Here is an 11,193-nt window from a genome sequence, read left to right on the forward strand (position 1 = left end):
TACAAAAAAAGATATAAATAAATAAAAAGAAAAAAACACCTTATTGCTAACCCTAATCCTATTGGCCCCCTTACCCTCACTCTTCTTCACTCAAGCTCCCTCCTCTTCGCTCCCCTCTCCTCCTCCCTCTTCTTCTCCCTCCTATTTCCTCTTCCTCTTCTTCATATTCCCTCTTCACATGGTGTGGTAGTAAGTTGTAGACGAGGAGGGTAGATGGTATGTAGTATTTTAGGGTTTTCACCTTTATGCTATTGAAAGCGAAGTAGCCGTAGCTTTATCAATGCAAGAACGTGACAAGATACAAGGTATAATGGTATGGGCCAATGACAAATATGTATGGGTCCTCATCGTCATTCTCATCATGTAGGATTACTATCCTCATCATTATGGATACAAATTGGGTGTAAGGGAGTATCTAATAGTGTGTGGGGTAATAACTATGAGATGGTACAATTAACGAACATAATATTTCTAAAAAAAATAGAAATACCCAAGGATATGTCCATCTAAGAAGAATTCAAATGTATAAGGTTAAGGTGTTTGAGTGTTTAAATTTAAACATCAATAAAGCATTAATTCCAAACATTATGGACAAGAATATTTTCACTAGAAGTGTATTTAAAAGACTAGTAAAATATGAAAATTATTGGGAAGTTTAAGGCTCATTTAAATACCAAGGTGAGGTGGAGAGTAATAACTAATGTTATCAACTACTGTAGAAAAATGTGTGTGTGTGTGTGTGTGTGTGTGTGTGTGTCCCACCCCATAAATGGGAGTAGAATCCACACGTGGGAGCATTAGACTTCCACTTGTGTGGATAGTTTACTACCCACCAAAAGGCTCAAAAATTAGTAGAAGATTATGTTTATGACAAATCTAAGACCTAGGAAACTCATTATTGTTAATGTAATCAAAGATAATTTTCCATAATGTTTGCTTATTAAGAAACTGAGAGAAAAGCAGCTATGGGTTGAGATTGCAGTCCATAGTTCTGCACACTAGAAGGCGTTGTGCTTGGTAATTTTCTCATTAAAGAAGGGCAAAGTTACATGTGGAGGCCATTGAAGGTTTTTCACTTTGGTTAGCACCTTTGGTTTCTTGAGAGAAACCTTATAGAGAAGCACCCTCAAAGATAATACATGCACAAAGAAAAAGCATGCATATCTGAGCTCAATTGGGAGCTTGAAGAGGCTGTATATATGGTCACATTGAACCTCATGGGACAACAGAGGTTCGCTGAAGCAAAAGTAAAGATTGCAGAAAAAGAAATTGTAGCAAACATAACTGTAATACGGAGCTAAAATGGGAACTCAACAAGAAGGCCATGTTGATGGTCTTCATGGAAATCTCAAGGAGGTTTTAAAAGCCCACGCCTGTGTGGCAAATGAGGTTGCAAAGAAGAGTTAAGTAATTGGAAATAGCAATAGAGCTATGACAAATATCAAGTAGTCATTGTAATAGCATTAGGCCTCATATGAGCCTAAAGTGCCGGGCCGCTGGCCACAGTTTAAGTGAGTGTGAACACATGGCCATGTATATAAGTGAATCTCTCTCATAATATAAAGAACTCTCCCATTGTGTAATAGGTGTAATAGAGTCTTGCTCTTGCTAATCTATCTCGCTAATGAGTGTAAATGCTAGTGAGTGTAAATGCTAGTGAGTGTGTGAGTGATGTGAGGTGAGAGGAGGGGACAAGTACACGTAGTGCAACGTGGCGGTGTGATAATGCTCATGGGAGACGTGGTGGAATTGCTTCTCAAGGAGTTGTAGAGCTTGGAGAGCTCAAGGGTTATGATCTTGGCCATTGGAAAGATTCTCTCATGAGACAATTGCGGTTCATCGGGTAATCTCTTTGTTTGGATGTGTTTCAAGGGGGGTTAGGGTAAGCCATAACATTTTGGCACCACTCCTCCTGGGGAATCATCCCTTGGCTTTTTCCATCGTTTTTCTCTAATCTATGCATTATCCATTGCTCATTATCTTGATTAATGGTTTCCCATGAAAAAGAGGGTTTTGATGGTGATTTGGTGTGATTTTGTGAGAAATAGCTCTCTTTTTTATTTTGTAAAGAATGTTTTTTGTTTAATTTTTAGCTTAATTTGTTATTTTTATTGTTATTAATGTAGTTTTTAATGTTCCTAGGGCTGCCACCACATAGAGTGTATTAGGCTTTGTTTGCTTCCATTGCATCAAATAGTGCAATAGAATGCAAATTTTAGAGGTTTTTTTAGCTTTTCTTTAGAGTTAAACATAGAACTAGAATCATACATTTTCGTTTGATTTGTATGTTTTTTGTTTGAATTATATGCATTAAAGTGTTAGCTAGCATTAGGAGTAGCTTAATCCTTTAAAAAATTTCTCAAAAACATAAAAAAACTCTTGAAATCGATTAATCTTCCGTAATTGATTGGTTTTTGTCATTATTAAGGGTGATTAATCTAGTCGTCAAGAGGCAAAAAGATTAGAAAATGTATTTTTGGGAATCGAAATTGATCATCTGAGAGGTCGAAATTAGTGTTTTTGAGTGTTTTGAGAGCATCTAGAGATTAATTAAACTCTTAATTTTAGTCTCTTCTCTTTATAAACAAAAAAGAGAGAAATCCATCCAATTGATCAAGAATTTGATGTAATCGGGTGTTTTGATGCATCTAGTCTCTTCTCTTTATAAACAAAAAAGAGAGAAATCCATCCAATTGATCAAGAATTTGATGTAATCGGGTGTTTTGATAAACAAAAAAGAGAGAAATCCATCCAATTGATCAAGAATTTGATGTAATCGGGTGTTTTGATGCATCTAGATCCATCCAATTGATCAAGAATTTGATGTAATCGGGTGTTTTGATGCATCAAAACACCCGATTACATCAAATTCTTGATCAATTGGATGGATTTCTCTCTTTTTTGTTTATAAAGAGAAGAGACTAAAATTAAGAGTTTAATTAATCTCTAATTATAGATTAATTTACACATTAGTTGATGCACATAGATTAGCAATTTCATGCTCTATCCAATGATGTGCTCTCAATGGTGTGAATTAATTAGTAACTAGTGCTTAATTAGAGCCCTTGATTAGTCTAAAGAAAAAAAGATTAGTCATAGGATTAATCTTTGATTCATTCCTAAGCACTTTTTTACATAACTCATTAAGGCTAATGAGCATTGAATGAAAAGATGCCAATGAGTTTTCAAATTGTCCATTTTGGGGGTCATTTATGAAGGGTGTGTTATAAAAGTATTGACTTTTTGGATTCCCACTTGTCTTTTTGGGAAAATGCCCATATCTCTCTAATTTAAAATTCAAAAAATATTTCCCATAAACAAGGAAATTCAAATTTCCCTCCAGACTAAAAGAAAGGGTGTTTCACACGTTAAGGTTTCACGGCTTAAGTGGTTCACATCTTAAGGTCTCACGCAAAAAAAAAAAAATCTACGAACCACCTAGTTCACGCCGTGAACCGTACCTGCTGTTTCACGTTGTGAAACAGCCCCCACGACAAAAAAAAAAAAGGACACACACACATAAGTGAGTCACACATATGGCCTACCTAAAAATGGTAGAATATCCTAAGCAATTCCCAATGATCTTCAATAGCCATTTCATTTTTGTTAAGCTTATAGCTTACTATTCTTTTGGCTAAGTTAATGTAGTAGCTACTCCATGAGTACATATCCATGTGCACTGGAGGACATATGCACCAGAGTCTTATTATCGACAACCTTCCAAATACATCTTTGGATGGGGGGGCCATGGTAGGCGAAAGCCTGGTCAATGGTATAACCCATCGCTTGGAACTTTCCTTCAAATTACAAACCTCTCCAAATGAAGATAAAATATTCACAACACATGGATCTCTAATCCATAGAGTAAAGATATTTATATTAGCCTCACAAGTCGACGTAATTATTTCAAGCCTCGCTAACAAGTGGCTACATCAACAAGAATAGCTCAATAAGAGTCTATATGAATCAATTCTTATACTTCATTTGTATTTGCTTCATAAGAGCACCTAAATATACATAAAAGCTTAAAAAGCACATGGGAAGAAGTATGTAGGAATAGGTCCTACTCAACAACATTTGCCAAGAATCCTGCCGCAAAAAGGAACTTCATCGAAGGCCAATTTATTAAAATGATGAATGTCACTTCAATGAATTAAATGAGAAACTGAGAATCACAATCTCGTTCTCATGGATTTTTCTATGTTCCTCTGGATCCTTCCTTCTCTTCTCCTCCATTATTAACATCTCTTAGTTTCCCAACTACCCATTTAACTCTGCTTATGATTGCCAAAAACAACGTGAGCAAAAAAGAAGAAGCTCACACAAATAAAAATACAATCACTCGCAAAAACCCCCACCCACCCATCCCATTAGGAATTTCTGCTGATTTCTAACCTTTCATTTACTAACTAGCCTTTCATATTCCTCCGAAGGAACAAAGACCATTGAATGTCACTCAACATCTAAAGCCATCAACAAAGCTTACCAATTCTCCCTACACAACAGTCTTTAACATGATCACAAGGACGCAATCAACATCAGGAAGGGGCAAATATTAACTTATTCCTAGGGTTAACAAGAGCTACTACCATTATCTTATATCAAGGAGTCAAGGTAGATACACCAAAAGGTCAACATTCAAGATATGAAGCAATGGTGTCTAAATCTACAACTTGGACGAGCGCTTGTAATGGTCCTATGGAATACTTATGGTGATTTTCACTTTAAGAGCATGTGGTAGGAAGTTAGGATGAATTGCAAGTGATGTACTTCATGGATATATTATGAGAGTAGTCATTGTAATAGCATTAGGCCTTGTATGAGCCTAAAGTGCTTGGCCGACCATAGTTTAAGTGAGTGTGAACACTTATGGCCATGTATATAAGTGAATATCTCTCATAATACAAATAACTCTCCCATTGTGCAATAGAGTCTTGCTCTTGCTAATCTCTCTCTCTCTAATACTTATGGTGATTTTCACTTTAAGAGCATGTGGTAGGAAGTTAGGATGAATTGCAAGTGATGTACTTCATGGATATATTATGAGAGTAGTCATTGTAATAGCATTAGGCCTTGTATGAGCCTAAAGTGCTTGGCCGACCATAGTTTAAGTGAGTGTGAACACTTATGGCCATGTATATAAGTGAATATCTCTCATAATACAAATAACTCTCCCATTGTGCAATAGAGTCTTGCTCTTGCTAATCTCTCTCTCTCTAATGCATGCTAGTGAGTGTGTGTGAGTGATGTGAGGTGAGAGGAGGGACGAGTACACGTAGTATGATTGTTTTGCTGATGAGTTACCACCTGTACGACTTGAAGATCATCGCATTGATCTTGTGCGAGCAACGTGGCAGTGTGACAACGCTCGACGCGGTGGAATTGCTCCTTAAGGAGTTGTAGAGCTTGGAGAGCTCAAGGGTTAGGAGCTCGACCATTGGAAAGATCCTCACGACAGTTGCGGTTCACCAGGTAATCTCTTGTTAGATGTGTTTCAAGGGGGGTTAGGGTAAGCCACAACACTTGGTTAACAAGAAAGCACTTGAATATGCATCTCTTGGATTCTTGCTTCAATTTGGGCTGCTTGTTAATTGTAAAGGAAGACTTCACTCTCTTAATTAGCTCGTTGAATGTGCTCTTGAAGTACTTCGTTTTCATTTCGAGTATGGTGATAGAGAATGTGTTGGGTAACTTCATTTTGTAGGTCATCTATATATTTCAGATTGTGGAGGTGTTTTGTTCTAAAATCTGGTTCCATAGCACCTCTCTTTTCAAGAACCTCCTGAAATCCTACATGTCTGTGCGAACGTTGTTCAAAATGGAAAAAGCTAGTACCACTTCTCCTGGGCTGGCATGATACCGAGATTGTCATAACTACTTTGGTAATTTCACTTACCATGAGGCACATGATGCACAACCCTCATGTCCTTGTACTGCATCCTTCAGTAGGTACAATATATGACACTTATTTGTTGGCCCTAGTCTCAAGTATACAATAGAGTACACCCTGTCTTTTGTCAAGCCTTTCAGCTTGTCATCCCAATTCACTTGCACTAGCAAACTACATAAACAGTACATGTTACATGTTGCTTTCTTGTCAAGTATACAATAGAGTACACCCTGTCTTTTGTCAAGCCTTTCAGCTTGTCATCCCAATTCACTTGCACTAGCAAACTACATAAACAGTACATGTTACATGTTGCTTTCTAGTCATACAAAACTAGTAAATAAACAAGGAGAAGATATAAACCTGAAGAAATCTTTGCCACCATTAATTAGATCTACCATCATGGCAACTCTCCTAGTTTCTATGTATCTTTTTGAAATTGTTTCTCATGTTCGTCTCATTTCATAGGTTCTAGATGACACAACAACCAAGCACATTCCATGGAAAAACTTGGCGGAGTCCAAGCATGCTGCTATAGCGAGGGGTTCAAGGGGACCATCTCTCTTTACAACGCAACAATGAACAGACATAGCCAATGCACTACTTCTTCAGAGTGCAAAAATGCGTGCATTTTAGAAAGGGAAGCACTTGGGATGATCTAGTTCAAGCATTGCAAAGTTATTAGAGAGGAGTGCTAACAGAAGTGGATTATTACCGAGACCAACCGCAAACAAGTAGGTTGGTGGGAGAAACAAAAGTGGATTATCAGAGCAAGCCCAACAACAACAAAGTAGGTTGGTGGGAGAAACAGTTAGAGAAACTCCTATGTTCCACATTCCCAATGTCATGGGAAAAAATAAGACAGTGCACCTTAAGCGACGTCCACAAACCATAATAAATGAGGATGGAAATAGCTCCCATCATAGGCTATAATATGTTACAAAAAATCATCCTCGGAAGACAAAAGGAAAAAAACTTGACTTTCCCCTAGAACAACAACCAAACAAAGGTGTGTAACGAAAGGAGGAGGTGCAAAGAGAGGAGAGGAGAGGAGGAAATGCAAAGAGTGTGGGAAGTAGAAATTCATGATACAATGTGGGCAATTCGACACATGAAAATAAACATCAAAGTGACTTGTCAAGCATGGCTAGGTGGCCAAGGAAGGAAATGCAGGAAACGAATCAGGCAGTCATCATCATCAGGAAAAGGGGTCCCAACATCGAGCTTTTACGGATTGCGTGAATGGACCGTACAATGTGGATAGTTCATGTGGTTTTGCAATACAAGCATGGATCATACATGGTCCATACGCTTAACAATCACACAAATGCAATTGTGTGGCTACCAAGTGTTTGGCCTATTTATAAAGGCACAAACCTTACGAGCGACGAGGTGTAAGCTCTTGAAGGAGCTGGATTTGTTCTACAAAAGAAGAGTTTACAACAAGAGAACACAACAAGAAGCACAACCCCGAGGTACCCCGAGGTACAGGGCAAGAGTGTGGCAGATATAGCAGCTAAGAGAATAGACAATGCTCTCACTTTATCAGCTTACAATCATTGCAGAAAGGGCCGTGAAGAAAATGGAGCATGAGGTGTTTGTGTAGTAGAGACTGATTCTTTGAGGATATAAGGTGAGAGGTATGATGTCACAATTGCAAAGCTACCGTGCCTACATGTCCAGATGTTCAGATGAGTGCAAGTAGGGGATGTCTGTTTGTTGCATGTAAGCATTTGTATTCTATCTATCTACGTGAACTTGGTCTCAATGCAAGCACATGTATTCTATCTATTTACGTGAACTTGGTCTTAATGCAAATAATAACAAGTTTATACACCAGCCACATCTCAAAAAGGAAGACCTAGGCAGGATTTTGAGTGCAAAAATGTTCCCAATGTAAGCATGGAGTGCCCAAGGAAGTGTTGGGTCTATTTCTTTTTGAAAATGTTATAAAGTGGCATAATGGGAGGGCATGCAAGCCATCAGATAGTTTTGTTATATTTAGGTTTATTTCAAGGTTTTTAAATGTTTTAGATTTCTTGGCCCACACATTATATAGAACTTACGAAGTGGTCTTTGAATTTTTTGATTTAAAAAAATATTATTTGAATAGTTTTGACACGGCCTTGTGAATAGTGTACTGATAATTGACTATAATTATATTAACCACCATAAAAATATAATTCACTTTTTCTTTTTCAAATAACAAGTGTTTACCTTATAAAAAGGGTAGGATCATGTGTACTCTCTCTCTCTCCCTCATCCGAGTTTGAAAGCACCCCAAAAAAGGAGAGGTGTTCCTATGAAAACTCTATTTTTTGCATGCACAAAAAAAGAGAGGTGTTCCTTTAATCACTAATTTTTGCATGCAATAAAAAAAAGAGAGGTGTTCCTTTAATCACTAATTTTTGCATGCAATAAAAAAAGGAGAGGTCCCTATTGTGACAAAAGAAAGGAGAGGTCCCTATTGAAAGGGGAGGTCCCTATTGAAAGGGGTAAAAAACGGAGAGGTCCCTATTGAAAGTGACAAAAGAAAGGAGAGGTCTCTATTGGGAAAGTGACAAAAAAGGAGAGATCCCTATTGAAAGTGACCAAAAAAAAAAAGAGAGGTCCTTAAAGTGAGAAAAAAAGAAAGAGTTCCCTTTTGGAAAGTGATAAAAAAAGGTGAGGTCCCTATTGAAAGTGACAATAAAAAGGAAAGGTCCCTATTGAAAGTAACATGGGGAGAGGCTATAAGTAGATCACCTTAAAACTATATAAGGATATGTCTTGGCACTCATTATATCTACCCATATTTCATAGTCCCTCAATAAGTTGTTTCTCTCTCCCTCTCTCACACATCAATTCCATACCCTTTATCTCTCACCCTCTAATCCTTCCAGCATGTTTATCTCAAGCATCACTATGCCAAACATCAAAGACACCATTGCCATAGTCTTATCCAAGCAAAGGGTGTAGATGCAGATAATTGCCATGTCATATTGCCGACGATCGGTAATATGACGTGACAGTTATGTGCCACGTGTAGGACAAGTTTAGACGGCATCCGTTTTTTGAAGATAGAGATGTATATCAATGGAATTTGAAATTGAGTAATGCAATAGGGAGTTGGCGTGCATATGGCTACATAAGAAACAACGAAGAATCCATTCTTTGAGGAGAGGAACTTGGGAAGAAAGTGCAAGAAAAAGACACATAGTTTCCCTATGGAAAATAGACCATGTAGTGTTGCCATGAAATGAATAAAAGAAAAACATCATAGTAACTAGAAGATATAAATAGTCTTGCTCATGTTGGTTGGAGATATCTTGTTTGTATGGACTTGTCCGTTCCTAATAAATGTGTGTTTTTTAATTATAATTTTGTGTACAAGAAGTTATTTCAAAAAAGTATGATATTGTTTGCTTTTTTCCTTCATTCGTACTCCTCTCCTTAAAGTTAAGATTTTGAGTATTTGCATGCACTAAATCTATGTTTAAGAGAGAGAGAGGAGGGACAAGAGAGGGTTAAGCAAACTTCGAAAAAAGCATGGTTAGAGAGTGAGAGAAAGTGAGAGGGACATATATATAGAGTGGACGGAGAAGAGAGGGGGGGAGAAGTCAGAAAATGCATGGTTAGAGAGTGAGAGAAAGTGAGAGGGACATATATATAGAGTGGACGGAGAAGAGAGGGGGGGAGAAGTCAGAAAATGCATGGTTAGAGAGTGAGAGACAATGAGAGGGAGAGATATCAAGAGAATGATAACGAGATAAAGAGAATGATTGAGAGGGGGGATAAGCCAGAAATTAGATCGTAGAGAGTGAGAGATGGTGAGATAATGAGAGATATAGAGAGTATGATAGCCAGAGAGAGAGAGAGAGAGAGAGAGAGAGAGAGAGAGAGAGAGAGAGAGAGAGAGAGAGAACATACGAAAGAGGGAGAGAGAGAGGGAGGGAGAGGGAGAGAGAGTGAGAGAAAGGAGAGGGAGAGAGAGGGAGAGGGCATAAGAGAGAGAGAGAGAGAGAGAGAGAGAGAGAGAGAGAGAGAGAGAGGACATAAGAGAGAGGGAGAGAGAGGAGTGGCAGGAGAGAGGGAGAGAGAGAGTAGTGGAGGAGAGAGGGAGTAGTGGAGGAGAGAGGGAGAGAGAGAGAGTAGTGGAGGAGAGAGGGATAGAGAGAGAGGAAGAAAGCATAAGAGAGAGGATAGAGGGCATAAGAGAGAGGGAGAGAGAGAAGAATGGAGGGGCTAGGTTGGACTAGGCTGGGCTAGGTTGAGCTAGGAGTAGGGAGAAGAGAGAGAATATATGAAAGAGATTGGTTGGGTTGGTGGGCTAGGAGTAGGGAGAAGAGAGAGAAGATATGAGAGAGATTGGTTGGGCTGGGCTACGAGTAGGGAGGAGGAGTAGGGAGAAGAGAGAGAAGATATGAGAGAGATTGGTTGTCAAAAAAGCCCACTCTGTGTCCATCCCCCTAATTTTACATTGAGGAGGGGTGTTGAAATACGCGATGTAAAATAAATCTCGGTCTATTTGGTTGAGTGTGTGAACGCACCCTAGAGGTGCAAGATATTATCTTGAAAGTTGTGGAAACATAAGAATGCCACATAAGATATTGTGTGAATGGTGAGACACATAAAAGAATGTGGAAAAGGGATTGCCACATGGCATGATGATGTGTAAAGGAGATTGGGAGAGAGGCTATATTAGAAGCCTTTCATTGTATGGTTCATAACATATTGCAAATACAAGGTGTTAAGTGTGCCTTTCTTGTCCACCTTTCAGTAGTGTGCAAATTAGCATCATGGATTATCTTGATTATTATGATCCTCCTTAAGCATATGGTTAATATATGATTAGCACTAGGCTTAGTACAATCTCAAATTCTTAACATGAATAAGGTCCAATTGTATATAAGTGATTTTCTCATAATGCAAATATACAATCCCCCTTTGTGCCAATTGAGTCTTGCTTATCTCCTTTCTCTCTTGTGCTCTTGTCTTGTCTTGTGTGTGTGTGTGTGTGTGTGTGTGTGTGTGTGTGTGAGAGAGAGAGAGAGAGAGGGAGAGAGAGTTGAGAGTAGAGTGCATGAATCTTAGTGTATGTGTGAGAGAGGTGAGTCCTTGTAGGGACGTGAAGATAACTTCTTGGAGGAGATTTGGGATATTGGAGCTAGTAACCCATTGGTGCTACTTGGAGATTAAGGAGATCCTAAGTTGGAAGCGAGGTAAGAATCCCACAATAGTTGTAGTGAACAAATTTTGTTTCTTCTGTCTCCTTTGAGTGCTCTTCTCCTATCTTGCATGCTTAACAATCTTTATTTTCAATTTTG

The sequence above is a fragment of the Cibotium barometz genome, chromosome 31 (genome assembly GCF_041138505.1).
Source record: "Cibotium barometz isolate CiBa-2024 chromosome 31, ASM4113850v1, whole genome shotgun sequence".
In the NCBI taxonomy this organism is placed as follows: domain Eukaryota; kingdom Viridiplantae; phylum Streptophyta; class Polypodiopsida; order Cyatheales; family Cibotiaceae; genus Cibotium; species Cibotium barometz.